A 17,740-nucleotide genomic window follows, 5' to 3' on the forward strand; every position below is an offset into this window, starting at 1 on the left:
AATTAAAAACTCCAGTGAAGAATAAAAACTCTCCAGAGTGGGCCTGATTTACTCCAGGTCTCCACCGCCAAAGGGGGAAACACTGTGTCTGGTGAGGTGAAGAAGGTGCCTTGCCACACCACTTAATATTTTATATAAGGTAGAGCTCTTTGCTATGTGTGATTTGGAGTCTGGACCAGAGTTGTAGATCCTATTTTCTTTTTCAATTTACTGAGTGATACTGGGAAACTTTTCTATCTTGAGGATTTACATTTAGACCTCTAAATGTATATTCAGACACCAAAATAAGGATCCTGATTTTTTTCCATCTCTGCTGAAAGCTAACAGTTCCAATGGACATCACGTTGGACACCCAGGTTTGAAATGTCGTGGTCATCCCCTCTGTACCTCCATTTCACGCTTTGTAAATTGGATACACATAATACTTGGTACTTTTATTGAGGTGTTAGAAAGATTAGTTTCAGAGTAGCAGCCGTGTTAGTCTGTATTCACAAAAAGAAAAGGAGCACTTGTGGCACCTTAGAGACTAACCAATTTATTTGAGCATCCTATGAAGTGGGCTGTAGCTTGCGAAAGCTTATGCTCAAATAAATTGGTTAGTCTCTAAGGTGCCACTCGTACTCCTTTTCTTTTTTAGAAAGATTACTTATTTATAAAGTGCTTAGTGATCCATCTACAAAAAGGGACTGCACAAGTACAAAAGACTCATAATAATAATACAAATAATCCTGTTGTTTTATATCTCTCGTTTGTAAAACTAGACCTTTCCTGCTTCTGAGATTTTATTACAAAAGAATTCTGATCACCTTACTCATGATGTAGTGATTCAAATGTGTGAAATTAATTTTCAAACTCAACTGGCAGCTGGGTTTAAAATCTACAGAAACAGACACCATGGCTGCAGAAAGTTGACAGTAATGTTCTAGCCTAGTGTACCAATACATTGGCTTCTAAAGGTTTATTGTCAATCAGTTGATTTCAGAAAGTTTTCTTTTTCTGCTTTGTAGCACTGTGTTGGAATTTGAAAGATTACTACAATCAGACCTGCTAGAATTCAGTAAATAGTAAATCTATCATAAACTGGAATGATAGTGAAACAAACATCATCCAGTTACAAAGAGGAAAAGGTAGAATGACTCGGAAGGCAAACAAGGACTACTTCTTTGAACCTGTTATTACAATGCAGAAAGAATCCTTACCTGTCAACAAATTGGTTGCACTAATTTATTTTATGTTGCTGGGAGGGATTTGTTATGTAAAATAAATCAAGGAAGAACAAATGCACTAATCTTCAGTCTTGTAAGTTACTGTGCTAACATGTGGCAGGGTAGGTAGCAGCACTTGCCTTTCTGACCCCACACTAGTCATGAAATGTAGTTGCCTGAAATGTGTATGAATTCTCTCCAGTGTCCAGATGGTGTAGCTAGCTTTGAAACAGACGGAACAAAATGCTGTGGCTTGTACTCCATAAAGACAGCTTTATTCACTATAACCTTTGACTCCCAGTTTGACTATGTTTCTCACCGTGAAGAGCTTTTATTATGGTCATTTGTTAAAATACTTGTGGCCTGATTAAAAAAATAGTCGTGTTTCACTAATCCATCCAAACAGCTTTTTTTCTTTTTCAAAGATCTTTTAAATTTTTTTTTCAAAAACCATGGCTTTCCTTTGGATTATGGATATTTCATGTATACAGCACAGATCATTAAGCAATCATTTGGTTTAAAAGCAAACATGTAAAGCTTGATCTATCTGACTTTTGGTTGACTTGTTCCTCTGTCTCAGGGCAATAGGAAAGAGTCTCTTTTCCTAACTACTCCTCTCCCATAGATAAAACACTGAGAAGATGAATGTTAGGAAATTCAGTCAGGAAGTTCTATGAGTTTCTACCTTACTGAATTCCTTTTCCATGCTTTCTTCGGGGGCACGTTGGCAGGGCAAAGTGTGGGGCATTATAGAGACCAAATATATACAGGAAAATCTGGAACCATTCCTAAGCAGAATAGAAGCGGTTCAGAGACAGATGATGAAAATGGTGAGAAGCATAGAACGGTTTCCATATGAAGAGAGTCTGAAATGACTGGGATGCCTTACTTCTGTGAGGAGACAACAAGAAAGGATCCAATAAAGGCATAAAAATAATGATGTAGAGATCGTAAATTGGGTTTTCCTATTTATTCTTGCTCTTAATAGGAGAACAAAAGGATTTTGGAAACATTTTAAAATTATGCATAATTAACCTTAGAAACTCATTACTATGAGATATCATTTAGGCCCAGAGCTTAGCAGAATTAAAAAAACAACCCGGATTAGACATTTATGGATAATGAGGTCATCTATAGATCCAGTCAGATCCACTAACTGATGCAGGTAGGAAGTAACCTCTCCTAATAAGAGGCTATTTCATAATTGTCCACAAAAGGTTTCTTGCACTTTCCATTGAAGGGTCACTGGAGACAAAATGTTGGCCTATAACGACTATTGATTTGTGCTGGTGGCTGTTCCTGTACTCTAAGGATTCCAAGATATCCCTGCAGAGAAGCAGTTTCTCTAGAGCATCTAGTCTAGTTAGTTAGGAACTAGAAGAAAAAGATGTAGGGGACACACACAATACTCCTTTCTACCTTACAGTTTGCTCAGGATCCCTTCCTTCCACGCTAGGTGTTCCTGCTGATTTGGAGCTATATGTTACTAGAATTTTTACTTTGCAGCTCCAAATGCGTGGACAATAATCCTGCTCCAGAGTCAATTGAAGTCAGTAGAAAGACTTCTTTGGGCTTCGCTGGGCTTTAGATTAATCCCTAAATGCACAATTTACAAGCTTTGCTGATGGTACTTATTTTTCAAAGGCTTATACCTGTAACTAAGTCAAATCAAAACCAATTGCCTTTAGAAAAATGAAAGGTACTTCTTCTCAGTGCAGGCTACTGCCATAACAAAGTTCAACTTTCGATTAGTTGCTTTTTTCAGCTATAGGGCTGTTCAAGAAAAATCACAAGTGGAATTTTGTAACGGGAAATGCGTATCCTCCCTCCCCCACAAAACTGTCAGTTGATTTTATTTTATGTTTTGGTCAAACTATTAAAAAGCATCTGTGGGCAGAAACTAACTTTGGAACTTTTCATCCTGATTTAAACCTCAACATTGATTAAAAAAAAATGAACAAGGAAAATAGTTCTGTAACCTAAACTAACGTGACTGCTGCCATACCCCCTATAATTAAACAGAGACCTTTATAAAAAGCACAGTTTACAATTAGAATGAAAATATAAGAACATAAATGGATGAGAACTCATAAAATGACTTGGGGTTTAAAGTAAGTGGCTTTATGAAAATAAAAGACATGAAATGTAATTAAGGCAAATGTTGCTAATTGTTATAGCCTCATTTGTTAGAAAGAAAGCATTAAAGAGCATGTCGTATAGATAGTAGGGTTGGGCAAATAAATGATATAATTATGCACGCACTTGAATTTAGGGGTTTGAAACAAGGACTGGACTCAAACATTGTGAGTGTTGTGCTCTATTTATGGCAGGGGGTAAACTGAATTAAAATAAATAGTAATAATCTCTCAAACTCTACCCACAAACCCACCTTCATCCACTGCATGACACAAATTAAGATGTCAAGATTCCACGCACTATAGAACTTCAGATCAACTTCCTTTCTCTGTGTTGATCAGCAGTGAAATAGTTAAGGTTACCATTTAAATATCATCATTAGTCTTGAGAGTTAGCAGCCCCTTGAAATGACTCCACACTCTGCAGAGTCAGGCAGACAACACTTTAATGGTTATACTTAGGCCTGAATCCACAAAAGGGACTTAGGCAGCGTGAAGCTCAGGTCACAGTGCTAAACTTTTAGGTGCCTAGAAAATCACAGGACCACTGCTGCAATTCGGTGCTGAGGCTCCCTGTACAATGAATAGGGAGAAACAGATGCCTTAGAATGCAGTCCACAAAACCAATGCCCTAGGCAGGGGGCTGCCTAAGCTAGCCAGTGGGCTATGCTGACAAGACGGGTGTGTGCTAAACCCTGCCTGTCTTACTGAGCTAGGCACCTAAGTCTGGGCTGGAGGGAGGTGCTTACCTCTGCTGGTGATCCACAAACCAAGGGAGGATAGATGCTTCTCCATCTAACACACACGCAGGGGTCGATCTGGTATATTTGCTCAGTGACTATCTAACTCCACACAAAACACTGGTGGGGAGGAGGACAGTGACACCCCGTATAACCTTTAGCCCAGTGGTTAGAGCACTTACCTGGGATGTGGGAGACACCCAGTTTAAGTCCCCCTGATTCTGATGAGAACAGATTTGAGAAGGGATCTGCTATGACTCAGATGAGTGTCCTAACCAGTAGACTATAGAAAATTCTGATGTGGGGCTCCCTCGGTCTCTCCTATTGAGATTATTCTACTTTAATTAACTATTAAGCAAGCCAGAAAGCCTGAGAATGACTTTACAGCCCAGGAGCTAGGGCACTCATCTGAGAGACCCTCTTCAAATCCCTTTTTCCGAGAACTTGAAGTGGTTGCCTCCTGTATGCTGGCCAAGTGCTCTAAACCATGGACTAAAGCTTATAAGAGAGTGCCTTCCCCAAGCTGTTTTGTGTGGAGTTATGCATCCTCTAAGCATGCCTACTGGATTGGGGCCTATCCGTGCATTAGGCTGTGGATTGCTTTGGGGTTTAGGTGGGAAATAGGCTTCTGAATGCTTACAGTGAGGCAGTGGTACACATGCCCAGATGCTGAAACACAGGTAGCTGAGGAACTCTTGCAAAAGCATAGGTGCCAAATGAGTTTAGGATCCTACAGAGTTAGGTGGCACCTATTTAGTTCCATGAGTTTCATGATCACAGTAGTGCCTAAAAACAGGACTTAGGTGCCTAAGTACCTTTGTGGATCTAGGCCTTAGATCACATTTTTAAAGTTTTCTTTTTAATTTTAGGTACCAGACACTTCACTTTTAAAAAGTGAAAGATGGCAGTCTCCAGAAAAATACCAATTTGCCAAAATGCTGTGAACTGTCTAACTCTGGTTTAGGGCTAAAAAAACCCAACCCATTCTAGGCTGATGGGGATTTTTTTTTTGTGTGGCAGCACCTACATTTAGCAGCAGCGCTCCCTTCTTCCTTGCCAGCCATCAGCATTTAAAAATCATGAGTTGGGACCTCCCAAAAATCATGAGGGTTTTTTGTTTGGTAGTTTTTATTTATTCATTTTTATGTATAACAAATGTGGGTTTCTTCTTTCATGTTTTCTGTGTTTTGAACCTTTAGGGTACACTCTAATTGTGTTTTCGAACTTTCCTCTGCTACCATGAGAAATACAAACCTACTATTTTTTAATTAAAACTAAAATTTTCACATAATCACAAGCTGGAGAAAACGAAGTTGGCAATACGGCAAAGCAGGCTTGCTTTGCCAGACTCCCACAGCTTTTGGGAAATAGTTTACAGACTCACAAAAGTGGCTCACTTTTGGTATGCTGAACAGGATACACCTTAAAGGCCCTGGACTTTCAGAGCGTGGATGCTGAACACTTTCTGATTATCAGGCCCTTTTAAGATGTCTAACGTTGGACTCCCAAAATCATTAGTTATTTTGTAAATGTAGGCCTCAGTTTTTCTGTTGTTCAGCTATTCCCAGATTACAGTAATCACTATAGATACGAACTTTGCTTTATGGACTTTTATTTATTTTCAAAATGTACTTAAATGATCATTAAGGAGAAGTGCTCTAATGGTGTCCTGGCCACCATTCTGCCAGTTTACTGGTTGAAAACAGACCATAAAGATGAATCTTTCAAGTTTATTGTATATAATGAGGGATTTTTTAAATTAAACTTGAAAGTGCAGTATTCATAACATAGGCAGAAAAACTGCTCTCAAATCCTTCCAGAATTACTTCTTAATCCAGTATGCAGCTAAGCTTCAAGGCAAGGCAAACCAAGAACTCTACAATTGCTTACAAAATGAATAATATCTGTTAGCTCAAATCTGGTGCAATAATTGCTAAAGCATTCATTTGAATACCTTTGAACCCATACACATTTGCATAAAAAACAATCTATATTCTCAAACAAAATGAAGCATGGGAACACATTTCAGAACACCAAGCATATGGTGAAATAAATCAGGACCCACAAAGTAGCTTCTGTAAATAGGTTCCTTGGAATAGTCTGAAAAATTGTCTACAAACTTAGACGCATCAATCCACCAAATTAGGCACCCACACTACCAGAATTTGCAAATCATTTTTCAACATTATTACTATGATTCTTGACACTGTGCAGTGCATTTTTCCCCCCACTGGTTCACAAGGAGTCGTGAGAGTATATTTTTAATGACATGCTACAAAGGGATATCATAAAAGTTATTTCCTCCCTGTTGAGTAAAGCTTAGGCACAACCTCTTTTGTCTATGCTAACATGGTTATTCTGACTTATTTATTCAATTTGACGCTGTTTTCTCAAACTACAGTATTAGGAACATTTGCCCCCAGGATGTAAATCAAATGGAATCTTGCCATTCATTTCAATGTCTTTGGATTAGGCTGCTAAATTAGTAAATCCTTATATGACCACCCAACAATAGAATCTTTGGAGAAAAATATAAATCAAGCTAAATCAAATTTTCAATTATCAGAACCAATCTTGTATCCCACGTCACAGTATAGCAATAGGTGATTTACATGTAGCTTCTCCTTTCTCAAAAATACCTTTTTCTTTCTACGGTCAGAAACTGCTTCAAAGGTAATATATATATTTGAGGGATGAAAATCAAAAACTCTGGTGAAATAAGGAGCCAAGGCCAGCTGTATATTATAAGGCTGCAATTCCGCTGACATTTCCTAGTGACATCAAAATAAAGCATGAAACTACATGGGTTGTTTATGTACATTGTTTAATGTCTCAGAACATTAAATTAGGATTATGGATTTAATTCAATTTGTGTAAATTTCAGGGCACTATATTGTCACAGGCCAGCTGACCATTTAAGGAGAACTGGCCTCAGCCTTGCCTATGAGTTAGCAGTTTTCCCCCAGCTGATCCTGATCTGGTAGATCAGTTACAGTTAGTGATCCCAGCTGTGAAAGGATCAGAGAGGATTACCCAGAGGGTGAGGAGATCTCAGTTAGAGGAGAGACTTAGAGGAAGGAAGAGAGTGTGAGTGAGAAAATCAGGTTCCTGTGTTGTCAGACCCTGGAATAGGGTCTGTAATAAGTAAGGTGCTTCTCTAGGAGAAGCTGTTAAAGTTCATGGGGAGGTGAAGTAGTGGAGAAACCTGTTAAGAAGAAGCTTCTCCAGAAACAAAGCCTGAAAAGCTGTGCTTAGCCAAAGGAGCAAGGAAAGGACTCTGTGGTGCCTGAGAGCGGGGTTGGAGCAGAGAATGTCAACTCTGCCTGAGATGGGCAGAAATCTCTTTTGTTTGGCAGTTTGTATGGATTTTTTTTTAGATGACTTTTTTGTTTCCTCAGGAATGGAGAGAGGTGACCTTGCCAGAAGGCTGGGCTGTGGAAGGCATAGCTAGATGCAGGCTGTCTCGGGCTAAGAGAAGAGGTCAACAGGGGGTGTCCCAGATCAAGATTCCTGTGATGCTGTGCTTATATGTTGGGAGCACTACCATGGTAAGTGGAACTGCTTACCTTGGAGTTGTTCAGTGATGTCTTATGTACTAGCCCCCATGGGTGTAATATCCAAACATGTCTCCTTATTGTTCAGTGAGTTAGTACTGCTGAAACATTGTGAACCTCTTTAAAACCTTATAGTGCAAGGTGCTAATGGCTTGTCAACTAGAGGTCTGATGTAACTTCTTCAGATTGTCCATTAAGAAAACACTGTGGGTTTCTCTGGAGCACTGAGGTTCCTTTGTATGGAAAAGCAGCTGCCCTCAGAGAGGGCTAATGATCAGGCTGGTCTTGGAAGGCCATGTGGTCCAAGAGGAGAAGCTCTGAGTGAGAGGACCTTCCCAGGTGTAAACCTCAGGCACTGGAACAGGGAAAGAACTACTAAGAACCTGTAAATTGGTGGGAGACCCTAGAGAGATAGAGGCCCAAAACAGCTGTTTATTGGGGAAGGGCAATGATGTCTTATGTGAGGCTTTTGGAAAAAGACAGTTGCCTGTATGCAGTTTACCACCTCTGTGTGCAATGGAACAAGACTTGCATACACTTGTAAACAAACACTAAATATTTGGTCCAAATAGGAAAGTGACCTGTTTAGCCCCCAAATATGCTATGCCTCAGCAAAGGGGCAACAATAACATTGACAAGGTAATGATTCCCGTAAAAACTCTTCAGCCTCCATATGAGAGGTTACCACTCTTGTGCAGTTGTAGCAACACCCGGTGACTGTATAGCCCTAGGGGGCTGGAAATAGAGAGCATGGACCATTATGAAAATACTCTAGTCTTCTACAGCAATGTCCACGATCAGTGCAATATCCCTATCATAAGATGTGGTGTTTTGGACCATTTCTTTCTCTGAAGGTGTCGGGGCTGAGAGAAGCCAAGCTGAGATTCCATAGTCCTTGGGGTGAGGGGAGTAGGAGGATCAAATATATTAGTTATGTACCCAAGCAGCTGCACATCTCATGGATGTGCAGCTGAACTTTTCTTGCCCTGGTGCTGAAAGTCTCTTTCTCCAGGTTAGGTGCTCTTCTGCAAGCTTACCATATATTGCCTTTTGGAGCTTGCAAACCACTGAAGGCTGTGACAATGAGAAGTCCTTGTGGCACCTTAGAGACTAACAGATTTATTTGGGCGTAAGCTTTTGTGGGCTAGAACCCACTTCATCAGATGCATGGAGTGGAAAATATAGGAGCAGGGATAAATACATAAAAGGATGGGAGTTGCCTTACCAAGTGTGAGGTCAGTCTAATGAGAGAATTCACTTAACAGCAGGATACCAAAGGAGAAAAATAACTTTTTAAAGTGGTAATGAGAGTGGCCCATTTCAGACAGTTGACAAGAAGGTCTGAGTAACAGTAGGGGGCAATTAGCATTGGGGAAATTAGGTTTAGGTTTTGTAATGACCCAGCCACTCCCAGGCTTTATTCAGGCCTAATCTGATGGTGTCCAGTTTGCAAATAAACTGCAGATCTGGAATTAAACATTCAAGTCTGTTTTTGAAGTTTTTTGTTGAAGAATTGTCACTCTTAGGTCTGTTTTTTGAATGACCAGAGAGAGTGAAATGTTTTCCTACTGGTTTTTGAATGTTATGATTCCTGATGTCAGATTTGTGTCCATTTATTATTTTTGTGTAGAGACTGTCTGGGTTGGCCAATGTACATGGCAGAGGGGCATTGCTGGCACACGATGGCATATCACATTGGTAGATGTGCAGGTGAACGAACCCCTTATTGTGTGGCTGATGTGGTTAGGTCCTATGATGGTGTCTCTTGAATAGATATGTGGACAGAGTTGGCACCAGGGTATGTAGCAGGGTTTGGTTCCTGGGTTGGTGTTTTTGTTGTGTGGTGTGTAGTTGCTGGTGAGTATTTGCTTCAGGTTGGGGGGCTGTCCATAAGTGAGGACTGGCCTGTGTCCCAAGGTCTGTGAGAGTGAGGGATCGTCCTTCAGGATAGGTTGTAGATCCTTGATGAGGCTCTGGAGAGAATTTAGTTGGGGGCAGTAGCTGACAGCTAGTGGCGTTCTGTTACTTTCTTTGTTGGGCCTGTCTTGTAGTAGGTGACTTCTGGGTACCCTTCTGCCTCTGTCAATCTGTTTCTTCACTTCACCAGGTGGGTATTGTAGTTGTAAGAATGTTTGATAGAGATCCTATAGGTGTTTCTCTGTCTGAGGGAAAGGAGCAAATGCGGTTGTATCTTAGAGCTCGGCTGTAGACAATGGATTTTGTGGTGTGGTCAGGGTGAAAGCTGGAGGCATGTAGGTAAGTATAGTGGTCAGTAGGTTTCTGGTATAGGGTGGTGTTTATGTGACAATCACTTATTAGCACTGTAGTGTCTAGGAAGTGGACCTCTTTAAGGCTATGAGAATCTCTTCTACTGAATAAGGCCCCTTAATGAGTATTTGTTGTTATTGCATTGTCATATATCTACAGATGGTCATTGTGTCTTGTCAGTTATGGCAATTCACTGCAATAAGGTCTTTCAAGGCTATTTCAGGAAGTTTAGTGGGGGCTGGAATTGGATGGGGTAGGGCAGATGGGAGGAAATATATGCAAGATGTAAGACTTGGGAATTGAGACAGGTGTGGACTCTTGGGATGTTATGTGGAGTTCAGAGTTCCTGGGGAACTCCTAGATAGGAAGGTTAATGCAAACTCCCCAGCTCCATTTAGGCCTAAGAAAGGCCTTGTGAAGATATCCCCGGAGGAGAGGGTCTTTGTTTGCTGATTATCTGCTTCAGAAGGTGAAGGTAAAAAGCCTGAGCTATATAAAGAAATGTCTGACCTGCCCAGCATTTTTTGTGGTTCTGGATCTAAGACTGATAAACTTGTGACCATGGGGGAAACCCAGTTGTTGATTTTGAAGGACTGAAACCTACCCTAGGCTGGATTTGGGGGCTGACCTTTTAAGCATGCATGCAGGTTATTGTTTAGTGGTTTTCTTTCCACCCCTGTAATGCTTTTTTTTACTTTTTAGAATAGATGTACTTCCTTGGAAGGAGTTGTGTTGCAACTTTTGTGGGCAATACATTGGTCACAGATCTTGGAGAGCTAGCAAAGCACAGGTGCTGGCCTTTTAGGCGATCTTGTTTGCTGGGGATATTACAGTATAAGGCACAGAGCTGTGCAGCCTTAAAATCCTTGGTCAGGAGGAAGTGAGATGCAGGTCTCTGCCCAAGAGATGTGCCAGCTGGGAGTCAGAAGCCTAAAGTTGGAGCCCTGGGTGGACCACAGAGGAGGAATACAGGTTCAGTTACCTTGAAACTGAAGTTGACAGTATTGTGTCTTAGGTATTGGCTGCAACTTTATTTTCAGAGGAAAATTCCATGAAGGCATTCTCTTTTTATAGAGACCTATTTCAGGCTAAGACTATTCAAAGGTACTACAGAGTAACAACAAATGTTTGTTCATTTATAAATGACTTCTATGTTCCCAGAGTATAAATATTAAAAGCATTAATCCTGATGGATGTTCCCAAAAATTTGAGAACAAGTGCTCAAAACTCATTCCCTGTTTTCCTTTCTCTGATTATAGGCTATCGAATGCAAATGAGACTAAACCCTCTCTATTTAGTTGGCTTCTTACTCATGTCTTGCTGTTCTTTTTAACTCTTAAGTGTCAGCAGCTCTGGCTTGAAAAGCTGTTGTCACTTACATTCCCTTTCATTGTTAGAAGCCAACTTCACAATTGGCTGGCATATTTATCTAAAACTGCATTTAGGATTCTACAGTAAAATATATAAATCCTAACTGACTTATGCTTTGTCACCCTCTGAAGCTTGAGCCTGATTTTACTAATCCATAAGTGAAAATCTATTAAGTAGGAATTGATACAGAATAATAAATGAGCTGAATTATCTTTAATAGGCATAGTTGTCTTCAGAGAACATGCTAACTGTTAACAGTAAAATGTTGGGGGGAGAAGCTTGTGAAATAGTTCTGAAATTGGAATATGAAAATTCATATTGTAGCAGTTTTGTACAATAAATTCTATAATCCACAATATAATGTAAAGTATTAAAAGTAGTTCCCCACCCTATAGATACTTTTTCATATATTTAAAAAATGGGAACACATGAGTCTCCTTCATGGTAGAGCGTTTCTGCCTAAAATACTATCCCTGAGAAATGTCATGCTGTGTATATTCCATTCCCCCTCATACAAGCAAGATTTTTCCAATTGTGCAGAGCTAATGAAGATTGTTCTGTTTAAAAATGGAATGACTTTTCATGTCTTCAAAGACACCTGTCATGGAACTCATGTGTTTATAGTTAGGAAGCACAATGAAAATGCTAAGAAGTTCCTGGGTTTGAAAAGAAAACAGTACTACAGAAAACATCTCTGAAATTACTTTCAAAATTTCTTTGCTAAAAGACTAACATTTTAAGCCTCTTAGATCTTGTATCTCTAATACTCAGAGTACAGCAGTATAAAACAGCTTGCAATATTGTGCAATGTTAAACTAGGGAAGCAAAAAGCTTTTTGCTTCCCATGTGGTGATTTGTGTTGAGGTGTACAGGAACATTCTGAAGTTGTGGTTGGTTTGTTTGTTACAACACACATCAGTGGGGGCTAAAAAGTGTGTGAGGTGTGTTGAGGGGGGACCACATAGTCTTGAGAGATTTCTATGCTACTAGTTGCTCATAGTCCATTGGTACCAGGATATTAAGTACAAGGCTCTGATAGTAATTCTGGATTTATGCCATTGTAACTGAGAGCAGGATTTAACAACATCTTTTTTGGTGCAACTCATTGGTTTTTAGCGGACCTCCACTAGACTTTGGCCCAGCATTCCTAAAAATACCATATGTGTTCTACAGTTCCCTTCACTATGCCTGTGTAGATCTGGAGCAAATCCACTGAAGTGTTTGGGGAGGGGAAAATCTTCTACGTTGTTCTTCCAAGTCAACTATAGCCTATTAATACCCATTTCAACAGGCATTGCTGTTCCAGAGACCAGCCCAGAGTGCTGCATTTGTAAATAGTCCTGTGCCATGAGTATCCTGTGTTATCCCTTCCACTGTTTATTATGGTCTAGGATAAGCAGGTACTGTCTCTGGTGGGGTGGGAGGAGGTGGTTCTTGCATCTTTCCTCCTCCACAGTGAAGGGTCAGTAGAGCAGCTCCATAGCTAGGAAGAATGGTGCTATCTCTGGGCAAACTGTTGCTCATACAATAGGAAGGGGTTCACACCAGGCTGTACTACTCTTCCTCCAGTCCTCTCCCTCCCCCTGGGGTATGGGAGCAGCTGCAGCAGGGTGCCTGGAAAGCCTATCAGGGTCCAGAGCACAGTGTGGCAGTACAGATGTCAGCTTATCCATGAGGAGGCAAATTCTGCCCCCACCCCCTATGCCACCAACAGGACTGGGGAAGGATAGGGGGAGAGGAGATTGCTAAGGGATTGTCCATGAAGATGTTTACACTTGACGTCAAGTGGATGGCGGGGGTGGGGGACTTAAACAAACAAAAGGAGGTATTTCAACACACACACACAGTCAACCTGTGGCACTCTTTGCCAGAGGGTGTTGTGAAGGCCAGTATTAGAACAGGGTTCAAAGAAGAATTAGATAAATTCATGGAGGATAGGTCCATCAATGGTTATTAGCCAGGATGGGCAGGGATGGTGTCCTTAGTCTCTGCTTGCCAGAAGCTGGGAATGGGCAACGGGATGGATCGCTTAGTGATTATCTGTTCTGGTAATTTCCTCTGGGACACCTGGCATTGGCTGCTGTCAGGGAACAGGATGCTGGACTGGATGGACCTTTGCTCTAGCCCAGTATGGCTGTTCTTATGATGTTAGCTTGGCCTTAGAACAATGTCTGACATCTATAGAACACCTTTCATCTGGGGCTCTCAGTAATGTTGAGCTCTCATCTTCAGGTCTTTGTGCTTTCAATAAGACTTGTGAGCATCTAAACACAGCATTTACTGATGCTAAAATCTGAAAACATGGTTGACTGCAGTCCAGCACATCAATAAGTGACCTGGTCTTCAAAGCTACCATCTCCAAAATCAGCCTCCAAAGCTTGGGCGCCTGAAAACTGGGGCCACTGTTGACAATGTGTGCCTTACTGTCTCCTAACACCTATTTCTGCTACTTTTCAAGTCAGTGGGAGCATTGCTATTGACTTAAATGGCGTAGATTTTTTTTTTATTGACCATTTGAGTTTCTAAGTATGGGTTTGAAAATTGATTTCCATGCTATAGGTGAGTAGTCTGTTGTTTAAACCTTCTACTTGTAGCTTCAGGTTCTGCCACTCCAGCTGCCCACTGCCATTTTACCTACCTTTCAGTGCAGATCAATGTTCTGGTCACACAGTGTAGCATGTTGACTCCTATGCTATCTCCTCTACAATATGAATTTTAACAATGGGAACAGGTGTATGCCCTGTAATGCCCATTCAATAAGCCTCATATTTACAATCAAAATGCATTTGTTAGGCTGAATCAAGCCAACGTATTTTTGTCTTTCAGCACTGACTGACTTATTTTATTTTCATCTATCTGAACAATGTCATGTTCAGCTGCTCCAAGTTAGACACTCTAAGACTTGTTCACTGCAAGAATGCAGGAACTTGAAATCTGAGCCTGATAAAAGCTGTGCTTTTACAGTTGTAGAGATTAATTATTTTGGAACATACTCAGCAGTGTCAAGTCCTATTTATTTTTATCCAGCATAATTAAAAACAAATTAACTAATTTTATATTAACTGAATTTTAATACTGTTGTAGCCCATGAGCACTATTCAACTCACGGATATTGGAGAGAGTGTACTGGGAAAACATTACCGCAATCAATGAATCACTTGTGAGAAGGTAAAAGTTCGACAAGCACTAAAGTCAGTAGTGGAGTTCCATAAGAGAAATGGCCATAAAAGGGCTAGCAAAGTGTTAACTTTTGGCCACACCTTTCATTAATAACATCAATCAATCTCAGGTTTTGAAGAGGAAGGAATTCCCAATGGTTAGTGCACTAGTCTAGGGCTTAGAAGGTGGGGGTTCATGTCTTTGTTCTGCCATAGGCTTTCTGTGTGACCTTGGGAAAGTTGCTTAGGCTTTCCATGTCCATTCCCCATGTGTAAAATGGGAATAAAAGTACTTCCCAACATCACAGGAGGGTTGTGAGCTCATATACACTAAAAAATTGAGGCACTCAGATTCTATGGTACTTATGACCCCAGTATCATAGCAACCATGTATAATATCACTGCATCTTCTATGGGAGTCTTGCCTTTGACTTCAGTGTATCCAGAACTTCTCTTAGAAAAGGTTTTTTCCCAATATTTTTTTTAAATGCTAAGCACCAGGATTCCTGCTTAGAGCTTTCAGTGAGAAATATTTTAAACATTGTCAGTTTTTCCCTTATTGACTTCAGGTAGTGGAATCTCTACAAGCAGCCTTGAAAATTAAATGGGGGTGGCCATATGAAGCTGTATGTACAGGGTGGTGGTTTGTGAGTGGCTGCATACTGCCTGGAATAGATTAAGGCCTATGGGGTATGAGCACACGCTGGCAATGAGTTTGGGGAAGGTTTAGGTCCCAGAAGAGAAGTAGGAAATGCTATGTTAGAAAGTAAAGAGCCATCTCTGGTTCTCTAAAAGCAAGAAATTGAAAGACTTGTATTGAGCCCTGGGATATTGCTTTAAAGATTACCACATGAATCCTATTGAATGCTGTCTGTGTTGGTGTCAACACCATTCTAGCCTGCCTCATATTCCATTCCCCTAGCTCAATCAAGAAATGACTGGAATAATAGATATGTCTCCACTTTTTTGAAGCCAACATAGAATCTTTCCTGTCTGCATAGAGGCCAATTGAATGAATGAGATAAAATAGTTCTGGCATGATATACTAGTGGCAAATAGATCATCAGTAAGAAGCTCCACTTTCTCTGACTGGTAAAATGAGCTGTTTAGTATGGAAATAATAGGAAAACTGAGGTTGTCTGGGAGAAGTAGAATTCTACTCTGCTGCTGTGGTACAAAAATACTACATGAGGGAATGAATTTGACCCAGGTCTGTGCTGAAGCCCAATAGTAGAAAGTCTGCCAGACAATGAGTTGCAGCAGAATAGTTCCTATTATATGGCATTGTTCACTTCCTGTCCTAAATGGTTATCCTGCAGTACTCTGCCTTAGAGGCATTTTGTTTCAGTGACTAGTGAAATGATAGCTTTTACCTATCTCATAGGAGTGTTAATTAAATCTTTGTAAGGTACTCTAAGAGCCTTAGTACAAGGTGCTGTAGAAATGAAGGTTTTTTCATAAGTTATAAACAATTCACAAGCTCACATATAGGGCAAACGCATTGACTTCAAGATGTTGGCCTGCCAGCAAATTTACAGCAAACTCTTTCAATAGTCTTAAGTTATGTCATTTAAAACATAACATCAAGCACTTACACAAGCTATATACAGACCTTGTTTTCCAATAAACAGCACTATTACTGGAATAGTCCTGCAGCTGTCCCATGGATTTCCTATTAATGTAAATGGTGAACTCCAGCTTCCCACAGCAGGATGGCAAGACTGTTCTATAAGTGGGACTGCATTTATCTACCACACTAACCATAATAATCAGCCAGACAAATCTTGTATGGAATCTCCAAGAAAGAGTTTGAGGCACGTTAGCAACTTTTTTCAAGTCAGGATTTCATTGAATCATGTACAGCCAAACTGAATTATACCATTGTGGAACAGAAAATATATTAAAAGCTAGATAAAGGCATTTTCATTACAATATAGGCAGAGATGCTTTTGTGAGTGAAGTTTGAAAAGCAAGCAGATGTTTATACATTTGCAACCTGGTAAGTGTGTGTTAAAGACCTACTCTATATTCATAGAACTGTTGAATTGTTAAGCAGAGCAAAAGCAAATACTGCTGTACATGCGGAGACCAAGTGCCCACACTGATCCTGCTAAGAGCTAAAGCAAGGAAACTGTTTATCTATGTTGAGAGTGGGTAGTGTTTAAGTTGGTTTCAAACTCAATAATTAATTGGTTTATAAACAGGAAGTGGACAAGTGCTTCATAGAAGCTGTTATAAAGGGATTCAAGAAGCAATAAAAAGACTGAATACCAAGGTTCTTTTCATGTTGAAGCTATAACTGTACACATTTGCTTAACTCATTTTACTTGTGCATAGAGAGATTATAATTCATAACTTATATACTGTTTGCTTGATACAGCACCAAACTACTATAATTAGCTATTGGGTTATGCAGTCTGTATCTTAAGGCTCAAGATTGTGACCTCTGATCAGATTAAAATTCAAAAGTCTACATGATTGTTTGGAAGAGGCAAGGATGCAGGGAGACTGCATAAGGAGGCTACCCTTCTCTCATACCAGGGAGCTGTACACCATGGGATTCTGGCTGTAACGCAAGAGGACAGGATTGGGGTTGGATGTGGGACAGTGTAGCTACAGCTACATAGATCCTCTGGGCAAATGCCTCAATGGAAATAGGGTGGGGAACAGTTGCATGGGGCTAGTGCATCGCTCAGACTGAAACAGGGCCAGAGAGCAGCCTTGGGCAGGATTCCCATTCCTCTTTGACCAGGCCTGTGCATAGCCCAACTAGTTACACTCCAACATTCCATAACTGCAAATCCAGCAATTGTCAGGTGTGATACCTCTGTATTTTCCCTTTCTCCATCTTTCTTCTCTGAGCTGTGCTAATTAATGTATAATGAGCCTATCTACTAAAAGCTGGAAACTCACTCACAGTGTAAATCTTGGCTTTCTTCAGCATTTCCTCTAGTGGGATCTGGCCAAGTACTGAATGCTGTTCCAACTGGCTCTTCTATCCTCTGAATGCAGTCTTTTTTTTCCCCTTTCTCCCCCAGTTCTTGAATTCACACAAGAATTCCTTTCTGAGACATTGGTATCTGTCCTAATATGGCAGATCTCTCTAGGATGACTGAAGCTTTGTTACACCTATACTGAGACCAGCAATTGGAACGAATTTTCTGCTAATTCCACAAACAGACGTAAGGGATGGTTTATGAATGCTTACAGTAAAATTCATGAGTACTTGAAAAGGCCTAGACGTTTGGGTCATTGTTCATTTAAAAGTTAATGCAACAAAGAAGCTTAACAAATTTTTCCTTGTTCATG

The 17,740-nt window shown here is 40.4% G+C and overlaps 1 long non-coding RNA gene across 1 annotated transcript in view; it reads left to right on the forward strand.

The window, feature by feature from the left end:
- Positions 1-17,740, forward strand: part of LOC125641738 (uncharacterized) — a 218,379-nt gene that overhangs the window by 89,662 nt on the left and 110,977 nt on the right. The window contains exon 3 of the long non-coding RNA XR_012669671.1: positions 7,479-7,628. This is a non-coding gene — a long non-coding RNA (uncharacterized LOC125641738). The remainder of the gene's footprint in view (positions 1-7,478; positions 7,629-17,740) is intronic.

Source organism: Caretta caretta, chromosome 8, assembly GCF_965140235.1.
Source record: "Caretta caretta isolate rCarCar2 chromosome 8, rCarCar1.hap1, whole genome shotgun sequence".
NCBI lineage: Eukaryota > Metazoa > Chordata > Testudines > Cheloniidae > Caretta > Caretta caretta.